The sequence below is a fragment of the Sturnus vulgaris genome, chromosome 4 (assembly GCF_052056855.1).
Source record: "Sturnus vulgaris isolate bStuVul1 chromosome 4, bStuVul1.hap1, whole genome shotgun sequence".
Classification (NCBI taxonomy): Eukaryota; Metazoa; Chordata; class Aves; order Passeriformes; family Sturnidae; genus Sturnus; species Sturnus vulgaris.
Window position 1 is genome coordinate 42,375,338 of NC_142246.1, and position 12,937 is coordinate 42,388,274.

Sequence of the window (12,937 nt, forward strand, 5' to 3'; positions counted from 1 at the left end):
GCAGTTGTGGCCAGCACTTCTGTGGTGATACTTGTGCTAAGGCAGCAAAAAATAACAGCCAAAGAATTATGCAGATGTCATTGCAACTTAGAGCCTGAAAAACATACCAAAATATACTCAAAAAAGCAATTTGTAGGTGCCTGGAAAATGATAAGGAGATGAGTAACAATCAGCATGGATGTACCAGGAACAAGTCATGTCAAACTGATTTAATTTTCTTCTCTGACAGAGTGAATAAGGGAGAAACAACAGAAGTAAAATAATTTTATTTTTACAGATTTTTATGCTCCTTCACTGTATCTAAGAACTAGGGAAATATGTGTAGGTGAGACTATCAGGAAATGCAGAATTGGCAAGAAAAATCTACTCTAGAAGAGAAAATTAGTGCTTTAATATCAAATCAAATGGCAAAAAAAGTATATCAAACGTGATTCGAAGACCTTTCTTGAGTCTAGCACAATTTGTTACTTTCATCAGTGATTTCAGTGAAGAAAGGAAATAAATTAAATACCGATGCAGAAGGTATTTATTCAAAAGGCTGTAAACACATTGGAAGACATGATCAGTTTATCAGATTCTTGAGGAATTACCTAACAGTTTATTTGAAATGAACGCCAAATTTAGAGGAGCAAGACTGCCTGGACTGCAGAATTACAGGAAAGGATTTAAGCATTATAGAGGATTGCAAACTAAATATGACTCAATGTATCATGCTGCCGGAGTGACACACAGCAGAGTGGATGTATCATCAAAAACAGAGTCTTGAAATAGGAGTATCCAACCTTTTTTAGCACAGAATTCTGCAGATCAGGAGGGATGTACATCAAATGTCAGGATCCAGAGTGCAAGGGAATAGCAACTTCAAATTTAGTGATGAGAATACTGAGGACATCAAAGTCTTTAGTTACATCAAACAGTGTAATAAACAGAATTACATTCCCTGCCACATGCTGCAGTTAGGGCAAGTAGTAATGGACTTAAATGACAGCTAGCAGACATTAGCAAGTCATTAGAAAAAGTAAGAAAAGTACTCTAACACTGATATTGGATGGGCAATGGTGAGATTAGGGCATTTCAACGTGGAAGTTTGTTTAAAAACAGACTCAAGGAATGCTCACATAGTGTGATTCTTGGGGCTTTCCTGTGCAGGGCCAGGACTTGGACTTTGATGAGCTATGGGTCCCTTCCAACTCAGAATATTCTGTGATTCTATGACTAATTTTAGGGACAACAATTCTCCCTCTGGGCCAGAAGATAGGTTAACTAATATTATGGTGTCCATTTCTGCCATTACAATTTCTATGAGGCTTTTTCCATGGTAAAATATGTAGAAATGTTATCTAATTATGTGGACAAGTTTTGTTCTAGGTCCACTAATTTATTCCCTAGGAACATGGAAACAAACCGGAAGCAATTTGAAAACAATGGACCTAAATATAGGTAAAATAATTTAAGAACCAAGTACAGAAAGGGAGCTAGTGCTGGAAAGGGATATAATTGTGACACCTTATTTCTGACATTGCCTGCTTAAAAGCTTAAATCCCAACTGTTATACATGAATCACTTTGAATATTTAAGCAAACTTCTTCTCCTTTCAAAATATACGTGTATTGTATCAAGATCAAACACTTTGCTTAAGGTGATTGTGTTGCTCAGTCCTCATTAACACTAAATCTGTCTGCTCTACTTTTGCAGAAAAACTGGGTCATTATGAAAAACGAAAGAAATCTCTATAGGTTTCTAAATACATTCTCATCCACAGGTGCCACATTCCTGCATCCTACCCTGTGTCCAATGACTAATGCAGTGAAGTAATAGCTCACTCTTTAAGTAATAAATAGTTTTTCAAAACATAGAGGTCTGCTGTTTTGGATAGAGAGGGTCAGGGAGTTGGTGACTTACTAACATTTTCTGTGCAGTTATCATTGTCTGTATCTAATACTAAGCCTTTCATTCTAAGGGGTGCAAGGAAGGCCTGAATCAGGCAGCCCAAAACGGTAGAAAGATTTCTACTGAGTGAGGAGTAGCACCAGTAATATAATGTCATACAATCAAGTGCTATAGCATATATTCACTCAATAACTGACTTGTGTCAAAGGGTGTTAATAAAGTAACTTGTTCAGTAGAATATTAGGACTATTATCTCTAAATCTAAACTATGTTAATATCACAAGTTGTTTAAATTGCTCTTTCCCTTAACATAATGTGAGGAATAGAAAGAAACATCGCTGCTCTGATTTATCTGATTAAGTATTTTGATGTATATATTTATTAAGTGTACTATTTTTTATCTATTGTTGGGGGTTGAATGCTTCGCTTTTCTTTCTGTGGAATTTCTCCCATTGTTATGCTAAGTAATTGTGGCTACACCTTAAAACGACAGATAATGTTCTCTCGTAGGGGGGTGGCTGGAGGGGGAGGGGGGGGGAACCGGAAAAGGAAAGGTGGGATAGGGGGGTCTGGAGCGGGGGACGCTCTCTCGCTTGGCTCCTGGAGTGGGAAGACAACCTGGGCTCTGCTCTGGCATCTTCCCCTGCCATCCCAGCGCTGAGATCCACGCTCCCTGCCTTTGGACATCGCTCTGCTGCTCTCCCAGCTCACCCTACTACCTCCGGACACTCTGCTGAGCACCACGACCGACACCGTGATGGGGGAGTCACTTTCCCATCCCTCTCTCCCCTGGGCCGCGGCCGCCATCACCCAGCCCTCTTCAACTGCGCGGGGCCTGCCCTGCCCCCACAGCACCGGTAACAGCACAGGGAGACGGCCTGCGGCCAGAAGGGACTGGAGCGGAGCTAGACTGTTTCTGTAGCCAATTTTTATAGCTGTTGTTGTTTTTTTCTGCTTTGTTAGATACCAGTAAAGAACTGTTATTCTTATCCCCATATCTCCTGCCTGAAGGTGTCTGAATTGGACCTAAAATAATTAAAAGGGAGGGGGGTTGCACTCTGCATCGCAGAAAAGGGGCTCCTGCCTTTCCTTAGACCATACCTGTCTTTCAAACCAAGACACCTATGAACACAGAAAATTGTTTTATGTAAATTTGCATTTAAAAAAAGCAGTAGCCATAAAGGCCAAGGCAAAGTGCTAAGTCAGGAAACAAAGCAATCATCCTAGCCTGAGTTTTCCATATGTGAGTGACTAGAACAAAACTGTGAGGAATGTCTTTTCCAGCAGTCTACAGTGTACTTGTTCCCAGGTAGTCAAGGAGTAACCACCAGTTTAAGGGGCATACACAGTAAAGTATGTGCAGCTATTTTAGCCTTTTGATGTGTTGATGACTCTCTTTGTATTTTTACTGTATTTATGTGGGCACTAAGAGTCAGTGGTCTATCTGATCCTGCTCTTTGAATGCTGAGTTTTGGCTACCCAGTGCAGTTCGTCAGCCTTTGCCATGTATTTGTATTGAATTCCTCCCATAAAAGAACAGAAGGCAAACCTTGGTTTTGTCATGAGCAAGTTCAGATAGAAATGAGGCTTCCATACAGAATGTTCATGAAAATATTTTCAGCAATGTACCAAAATAGTAGATAGAATGGGAAAACTATTTCTGAGCAATTTGCTTTCTTGATGAAATCATCAGCAGTGAGGGATAGCAGAACTCCTATTGCAAAGCCAGCACAGGCTCATTGGATTCCTTTCCTTTTTAAGACTAACAAATACCAAATCTTGACCTTTAATGAAGGCCAAATCATTTGATGATTGAAGGCCCAATCATAGCATAAGAATTCTAACTAGAAGTGTAGGTATTGACTAGAGCTAGTTAGATTCCCAGCTGATGTAACTAAGTGCAACACCGTGCTGGACTTCAGCTGAACAGGTTTGAAACCTGAGTACCTTCCTAGAAAATCCAAGCTCCAAATCTTAAGCTCTTGCACATATATAGACACTTCCAGTATCTACCAGTGATTCAAACATTTTTAATAGTACCAAAGCTGGAAAATTTGGCCACAGACTGTTTTTAGTATATGTTATAGAATTACAGAATCAAAATGCATGGGCAGTTGAAATATCGGCAATGTGGCAGGCGAGCAGTTGTTTAAATAACTGTGGGATCACTGTGCTATCTTCCAGAGCCACTAAGTGTGTGAGTAGCTGCTCTGAATTTAAATATCTTCATGGATTGCATTAGAGTTGACAGGCTTATTGATAGTACTTTGTAAATTAACAGAAGAATTTTTTTGCTTCCCAATAGAGGTGTAACTTTTAAAATGCCTAGATATCTGGTCATACTAATGAGTTACCCTATGTCTCCTCTCAGTATTTCTAATATTAGTAAAACAAATAATCACAAACACTATTGCAACCTCTGAAGCTTTCGAAGGGGAAAGTTACATAGCTTTCTCCTGTCCTCTTCTACCAAGTTTAACAAGAGCAATTAGAAGTGCCAAAAGTGAAGCTTTTTTTTCCTAGCAGGGTAATGAATATTTCTAGTTGTTTTTTGGGGAGTTATTAACAATGTTGTTCTTAAATGTTCTCTGGAAAATGTCTTAGAGATTATGAAGCAACTGAGTCAGTGTTCTATCATAATCACATTATTTTTCCATGCTTCATTTCTAAGTTCATGTGGGGTAAAGTATCTTACTCAGACATTTACTCAAGTATTTCAGGTAGTGACTTCTGTGATTTTCATTATTCCTTCTCCAGTCCGGATTTATGTTTGAGAAGAGAAACCAGGGTCACCTACTATTAGGTATTGCAGTAATTAATTACTTGAAACTAATATAAATCCTGTCTCTTTGAAGAGAGTAACTGGTCAAAACTTGGGATTAATGACTCAAGAAAGTGAATTGTGCTTTTTCTCCCTTGAGAGAATATAATGTCTAATGTTGCATGTATGGATATAAATAGGTGAAAAAGATGCATGAATACAACAGAAGCAGATTAGTAAAATAAGTTTCTTAAAATGGATGTGATTTAGGCCTTTTGACTATTGGAACACATTTTCATAAATGAAAAGTAGCATTAGTGAATTCACATATAATAATTTATTTTATTTTTCTTAAAAAACAGACTGAAGGCTGGGAGATTCAAAATGGCAACTTCTTATGGGTCTTATCCTCCATGAGGTCATGTTATAGAAATACCTCTAGTACTTTTTAGATTTTAGTTAAAAACTCAAGAACTTCTTCTCCTTGCCCCTTTTAAAGGTAATTATTTGAATTCTGTATTTTTTCCTTCCTATGGTTCTAAATCTTAATATTTTGATTTAAATGGAAAATATTCAGACCCTTTATTGCAGATAAATCTGCTTAGAGCTACTGATAATTTAACTTGTCAGAGCTGACAGTTAATGGGATTTTTATTAGATGTGGGTTGCTGTGTTACTGAGAAAAAGCTTGTAGTTTCGAACAACAGCTACTTGACTGTCTTTACTCCCACAGGTATTGGGCATCTCTCCTGGTATATCGTCAAGGAACAAAGTGGCACAATACAGATTTCAAGGGAAATTAATATGAAATGGGAACAGTTTTCACGTAAATTATTTGTGAGGTGAATTTAGGCTGGATAGGTGCACCAACAGATCCTTGTTACCAGAAAGCTACTTTTTAAACCCATGAGCTAAGTGTAGCAAATCAAAGTGGGCAAGCAAGGTGGCAGATGTGAGTGGAGCAAGAGGGCTCTGGGTCTGAAGTCAGAGCAGGTTGCTTTGTGGCACTTGTATGCAGAGAGTGGAGCTAGAAATGAAGGCAGTGGCAGAGCACAGAGGGGCTTCTGGCCACCCAAAAGGGAATGAGGCAGCCTGTAAAAAGCCATTGGTCTGACTGGTCACAGCAGGAGAACTCCCAAAGTGAGAGCAATGTGTTCTGCCCAGAGACGTGTGATTTCTGTGTGGTAAGTACTTCTAGAGTAATTTGTGTGACGAGGTGAAGTTGGGCTTTTTTCTTGAGGGTTTTCGGGTTGTCCAAAGGCTCTTACAGGCAAGCTTTTGGCTTGAGGAGCCCTATTCAGCCATGAGTTTAAAGTGGAGTGAAATTGCTTAATGGACATCTAGTGAGTAACAACTGTCATGTTTTAACCTTGCCCATGTAGCAAATTTGCATGAATTCCACCAGTTCAGAGTTCAGGACTAGACAAGTTAATGTGACTATAGACTACTTGGTATCATGTCCTTAAATGGGGTTGGAGGCAAATAAAAAGAGAGCAGGAGATACACACAGAACCTAAGCTGTGTTGGCCGAAACTTTATCATAATGATTGTGCATCTGTACAAGCTCATCTTTTCCAGCATGAAGAATCTTACAGTACAGAAAGTATTGTCAAGTGTACTGAGTAAATAATCTGAAAAAAGAACCACTTTCTGTGATCCCTTTCCCTCTCAGTAATCTTGGATTTCATTTGTAACAATAGCAGATAAAGCTCTTACAGTTTTATATCTTACAGTCTTATATCATGCTTTAAATAATACAAAACCTGCATCAACTCTATTAACAGCACAGACTGGGTCAAACATGTTTGGCACCCTGTTTATAATACTTGAATGAGTATGTATTTATTTCTATCACCAGGGCAAATGTTTAGCAAATGTTTATTATTATGGTAATATTTCAGAAGCACGTAATCTTTACTTAGTTTTTAAATTTTTTGTTCTAATAGGCAAGAGAGCAGGAAACTATTTGTGTCGGAATGGCAGACAACAGAGGGTGACTCTTGATCTTCAGTGAGATGCTTTTAATCTTTCAAAAAAATGTCTTGTATTGAGACTAAAATCAGACACTGTAGCAATGCTGAAGCAGTGTTTTCTGCTCAGCACACGTGCATAGCTGAATTGCTGTGTGCTCTACTTCTGTCTAGATAGACACACAATTTGCACAAAAGTGGGTCCAGTGCTGCTGCTAGAGCTCTATCAGTACAGTCTGCTTTGTACTTTCAGGCAAAGTCAGTGGCACAATGGTCTCAGGCACAAATTTGTAACTAGAATGACAAGGTACTTACTATGAGCTAACCCAACTGGGGCTGTTTGAGAATAAATTTGCTGAGTTATAGTAGCTCGTGTACACCCATGCACATCTTTTGAGGAATGTGAACTTTTACTTAGTGTTAACAGCTGTCTCTGGTATCTTGTTCTGCCCAAGACTACTGACGGGCTGTAGATGGTAATGAATTTTACTTTGGCCTTTATCAAGGCAAGTCAAAGAAATAATCCTAAAAATGTTAAAGTCAGGGAAGGTGAGATCAATCATTGAAGTGAGTCTAGAAAGTAAAAATGAAATGCATTGTTTCAGTTACTCACAGATACTTAATAGTACCAACAGACTCATTGGAGTGCTTACAGATCACATGTTCTGTGGAAGAAATGTGCTACAAATTACTTCCAAGGAAACATGAAGATAAAGGTCTTGCTACATAGCAAGACACCTACAATCTAAATCATTGCACCCAGGTTTCAGTCAGAGCCACAGTTTTCATGCTGCTTCCTCTGATGTAGGTTTCCATTTTAAAAATATAAAGGAAACTAACATTTCAGGGTCTTGACAATAAATTGAAGTGAAAAAAAGCCATATGCCTCCTTTTCAACTGTTTAAAATACAGGTATGGTATGTGATGGCTTATTTCTGCCTATTGATTTGAAAGGGACACAGGAAGAAGTCTGAAATAATCCATAGTCCTATGGATATAAAATTATTCCTCCTGCACACACTGGTGTGGAATTGGCGAGGCTGTTGGCATCCTCAGGGATACATCCTGTGCATCATGGTCACATTGTCAGTGCAAGGCTCCAGTGACAACAGGGAGCAGGGACATGAGAATGTGCCAATGTGTGCATTTATTCCCTGAGCACATATTACTCTGCACACCGGTGATCTGTTTTTCACATCTGAAGATATATTCCTTTATAACTAAAAAATAAATGTTTTCTTCTGCACGGTAAGTACTGAAGATATAATCAATTTAGTGCTTAAAGTCAGTCAGACTGCAAGTATCTTTAAATGGGATTTAACTGCATATTTATACAGGAAGACCATTTTTTTGTTATACAGACATTCTGCTCTCTTCTATGGCTTGACATTTTATTTAGTGAGAAGAAGTTGTTCCAGCTTGTTACCTCCAGATGGTTTTTGGTTTTATAAAATAGTTCTTGTTGTCTGGAAGAGTTTTCCTGCATGTCTCAGCATGTGTGGTAGTTTCAGCTCAACTGGGCGGAAACACCAATTTCATGTAGTGGTTTTGATTCACCAGTTTGAGATTTCCCACCCAACGCACCAATTGATGTGGTGGGTTTAGTGCTGGCTAAATCGTTAGAGCACCCACTAGAATTATTTACTCATTTTCTGCTGTGAGATAGGATTAGGAGGAGGAGCAAAGTAGGCTCAAACTTCGAAGGGTGTAAAGAACTTTATTAACAGAAACTAAAAGAAAAAATAATAAGAATCAGAATAAAGCCTCCAGAACACTTCTCCCCCCACATCCTCTTTTCCTTCACACTGACAATGTACAGAAACAAATCAGTCAATTTACTATCTCTAAAATAGTCATTCTCCAATTTACTTAGGGAAAGGAGCCTCTCTTTTTAGTCTATGGAGACTTCACGAGAAAACAGTTCTCTCATGGCTTCAATGCCACAGTGAATCAGCTGCCCGGGAGAATGATGACTGTGTAAAAATTCCTTTCCTCGACCAACAGTTTTCCCCATAGCTGTTATCGAGGACCATGTCAATTTATGGGGTTTTATTTTAAGGATGAGCAGTTCAGAGTGAAGTTCTCTTCATCTAACTCTGAAATAATTTTTAACTCTGGGAACAGAGATTTCCTCTTCATCCCTGGAGGAAAAGGGCATCACACTCTTCTCTCTCTCTGTTCAAACTTCTCATTGGATCACAGTTACTTCAACATCTGCTTACACAAATGGCTTTGCTCATGTTTACAATGTGAACACTCCACCACCCCATAGGCATTCTACGAGTTACAGGGAAAAAAAGTCTGATTTATCAATTATATCTTCTCCATAACTTACAAGAGAATTTCAGTCCAGGACATATTCTCATCCTGTCTCTCAACTGGGACCTGACTGACCTCGATGGTCATGGTGCTTCTGTGCGTGTCTTCATTTCCGTCCTTTTCTTTCACTCAAGAGAGATGATGCAAGGTGTGCAAGTCTCATCTGTGCAGTGAAAGAGTTAATATCTTGCCTGGGCCTGCAGTTGGTCATGCGATCCCTGTTGGGTCATGGCAAGGAGCTGATTATGGTGGAAAGCTTTTTGGCAGCCGTGCTGGAGGCTGAGCCAGCATAGCCAGGGCCCAGCCAAGAATGGTGATAGTTGCTCTGGCTGCATTCCATTCCAGGGGGGCCTGGCTCAGCCTGTGCCGGACTGCAGGGGCCAAGGCAGGGTGGGCTGCCCGGAGCTGCTCCCAGAGCCCCGTGGTTCCTGGTGTGACTCAGCAGCAGCAGAATTCCAGCGAGCCTTGGGCCCGCCTAGCCACACCGGGGTTGGGGAATAACCTGGATCGACCCCCTTCCTCATGGGCTGCGCGGGCCTGGGCCGGCCCTCCCGCCCGGCCGGCCTTGTTACCCCTACTCGGGTGGAAGAAAGAAAGCGCTCCCCAGAGTTTGTTCATCTTTACATGCGTGTTCACAAGGGCACATTAACTTTTGCATTGGTGTAAGAATGTGTCAATATTAAAAGTCAGACACTGATTAGTTTTGTCAGGTCTAAAGGAAGCTGCCAAGGTCCTTACAGGAAATTAATTCCATAACTAGTTCCTTTCCTTTCTTACCAAAAGAAATAAATTCATACAAACTACCATAGCACGGCTTAAAAAATCTGGCTCATTCTGTTCTTTATTTTCCCAGGAGAAATGTAGCTAAGAAATTTGCAGAGTTTTGGGTGATGAGAAGAGATGTAGGTCACTGAAGTTGAGATGAAAATGAAATTATTCTGATTTTTAAAATAGATCATGAAACTGAAAATCTGCATTCCTCTATAGACACTTCAGAGGTGTCTAAACTTTTACTGAATAGCACTTAATCTATGCTTTTTCAGAGCAGGGAGACACTCCACTGCTGTCAGCATGTCAGCTGACCTAGTGCTAGGGAACACAGTGTCATGGGAGAGAGACAAAGTTTATTAGAGAAGCCCTCCCTCTGAGTCACAAGGTGCAAAAAGGACCCCCTCACTTTCTAAACTCCTCTTCATAGAGGAGCCTAGGAGGGGCTGGATCAAATCTTAAATTCAGAATGTCAACAGTTCAAGTCTAAGAAATTATAGATTGTGATTGAACCTTTGTACAACTTCTGAATTAATGTTGGCAGAATAGATATATTTACATAAAATGAATGATTTATTATGGTAAATGATTATACAAAAAGATCTCAATCGGAACTATTTACTAGACAGTAGAGAAGCTAAAACTATTAGTAAAGTATGACAGGATAGTGGACATTATCAAAGCAATTATATTAAAGCAATTGTAAAACAGCTAGCAAAAAGAAACAATTATTAAAGTACGGATTTATGTAACTCACCCATGCCAATGTCTGGGGCCAGCAAAAGACATCTCTTTTGCTCAGCCTTGAGGAGAAATTCTGAGGGGTATACCCACCCAAAGGAAGAATCTTCATACACACTCCAGGAAGGCATATGTTAGAAGAACATAACCACATGAAAGAGGACTGGACTTCTACAGTGTAATTGACTGCCAGTCATATGTCTCCAGATCAGTTTAGCAGCTTATCTGCCAGATCTTTGCCTCACTATCAGGATGTTGATTTGGGGTTGATGTGTCAGACTGGTTTTAGCATAATTCAACACTGGAACCAGCATGATGCCCCTGTCAGTCCACCTCTGATAACCTTGTAAATAGAACATTGTCCAACTTGCTTGCCCATGATCCAGGGCAGAGCATCCTGCTACACGTAGCTGACAATAAGAGTCCTCTAATAAATTAGGATTATCGCTGAAATGTTCCTAATATTGGCTTTCATCTAAATTCATTTAAATAAAGGAGCTAGTAGCCTCAAAAATGTATAACTTGTTGTCTTGGTTTGAAAGACAGGTATTTGTTAAGGAAAGGCAAGAGCCCCTTTTTTGAGATGCAGAGTGCAACCTCCTCCCTTCTAATTATTATAGTTTTAAATCAGAGGTTTTCAGGCAGAAGATATGGAGATAGGAATAACAGTTCTTAACTGATATCTAACAAGGCAAACAAAAGAAATAACAACAGCTATAAAAACTGACAACAAAACAGAACAGTATAGCTCAGTTCCAGTCCCTTTTTGGCCACTGGCTCCCTCTCCCTGTGCTCAGTTCCCGGTGCTGCGGGCAGGGCAGGTCCCGCGCAGTTGAAGAGGGCTGGGTGATGGTGGCAGCGGCCCAGGGGTGAGAGGGATGGAGGAGCGACTTCCCCCTCACGGTGTCGGTCGTGGTGCTCAGCAGAGTGCCCGGAGGTAGTAGAATGAAGTGGGAGAGCAGCAGAGCATTGTCCGACGGCAGGGAACGTGGCTCCCAGCGCTGGGGTGCGGGGAGAACGCTAGATAAGAGCCTCAGCCGTCTTCCTTCCACTCTACAAGCGAGCGAGAGTGAAAGCCCAAGACCCCAGGCCCCTGTCCCACCTTTCCTTTCCTCCCCTCCCCCTATCCCCCACCGCCCTGCGAGAGAAAACTATTGCTACTAAGGTGTAGCCACAATTACTTAGCATAACAATGGGAAAAATTCCACAGAAAGAAAAGGGAACAATTCAACCCCCAATGCTGCCCGATGCCCCAAACAGAACACAAACTAACAGAGTGTCAGTTTATGCGGTGCTTTATTCAGGGCCCGGGGAACCTGCGGACTAGCGTCCAAAGTCAGGGTCCCACAGTTCCCTTTCTCGTCAAGTTTTTTATACCTTTTTACAAAGTAGTCCACGTGCAGAGGTACACATTCTTCAAGACAATACAGATACATAAATCTTGTAGATATCATTCCTAAAAGTTATAAATTTTGCATGCTTGTCTATTCAAAACTATAGGCTACCCCCCTTTAATTCCCCCTTGCATGTTTTCCCATTACCAGAACCCTTTATTTATTATTATACTTTAGCCTTATCCTGAAAGTTTCTAGATGTTCTTATATGCTCCACTAAATTCTTTAATTATCTTTAATTATTGTTTCCACAGTCCCCAGCTCATTCCCAGGGCTGGTTCCCAGGGCCTGTCCGAGAACTGCAGTTTTCTAAGCCTTAGCATGACTACTACTATATCTACATTAGTCCTTTTTCTCATTATTTCGGTATCAACTCCCCCCTTTTGAGCATTCTTCAGATTTTCTGCAAGGATGCTCAATTCTTCAAGTTATGGTTTCTAAGTAGGATGGTGAGTCTTCTTTTCGAGTTGGCAGGATTACTTCTTTCCGGGTCAGTGCTCTCATAACACGTCGAGTATGAGTTCCTTCTCTGGCAATCATTCCTAAAAGACATCTGTACATAATCATGCATACTACAATAATCAATACAATCATTATTACATATTGTACAATTGATGATATCCAACCAGAGACTTGGATTCCTAGGGAGCTAAACAGTGCTCCTACCCAGTTATGTTCAGCTTCCTCCTGGACTTCATGCACTTTTGTTTCAATTTGTTCTAATTGACTTATGTCTTTTTCTACTTCTTCTGTGACATTTGGGATATGTACGCAGCAATGGTCAACCTTTCCTTGGAGGTACCCACAGACTCCATGTTCTTTTAATAAAAGCAAATCTAATGCCATTCTATTTTGAATTGTCATTCTTGTCGTTGCCTGCAACTGTAAGTTTAGATCCCTAAATCCTTTCTTTGTAACTGCGGCTAGCCTCTCAGTTTGTCCTACTAATTTGTACAGCATCTCCCGGTTTCTATATGTAGAAATTGGTGCAAACAAGGACTCCAATACCCATCTAAATTTAACTTCTGATGAGGGTTCATGCCATTCATCTTCATTTCCCAATCCTAGTTCTCCTGCCGCTTCATTTGTTTCTC

At 40.3% G+C, this 12,937-nt stretch overlaps 1 long non-coding RNA gene across 1 annotated transcript in view; it reads right to left on the reverse strand.

The window, feature by feature from the left end:
* Window positions 1-10,262: 10,262 nt before the first annotated feature.
* Window positions 10,263-12,937, reverse strand: part of LOC148223975 (uncharacterized) — a 31,955-nt gene continuing 29,280 nt past the window's right edge. Inside the window, exon 3 of the long non-coding RNA XR_015803196.1 lies at window positions 10,263-11,450. This is a non-coding gene — a long non-coding RNA (uncharacterized LOC148223975). The remainder of the gene's footprint in view (window positions 11,451-12,937) is intronic.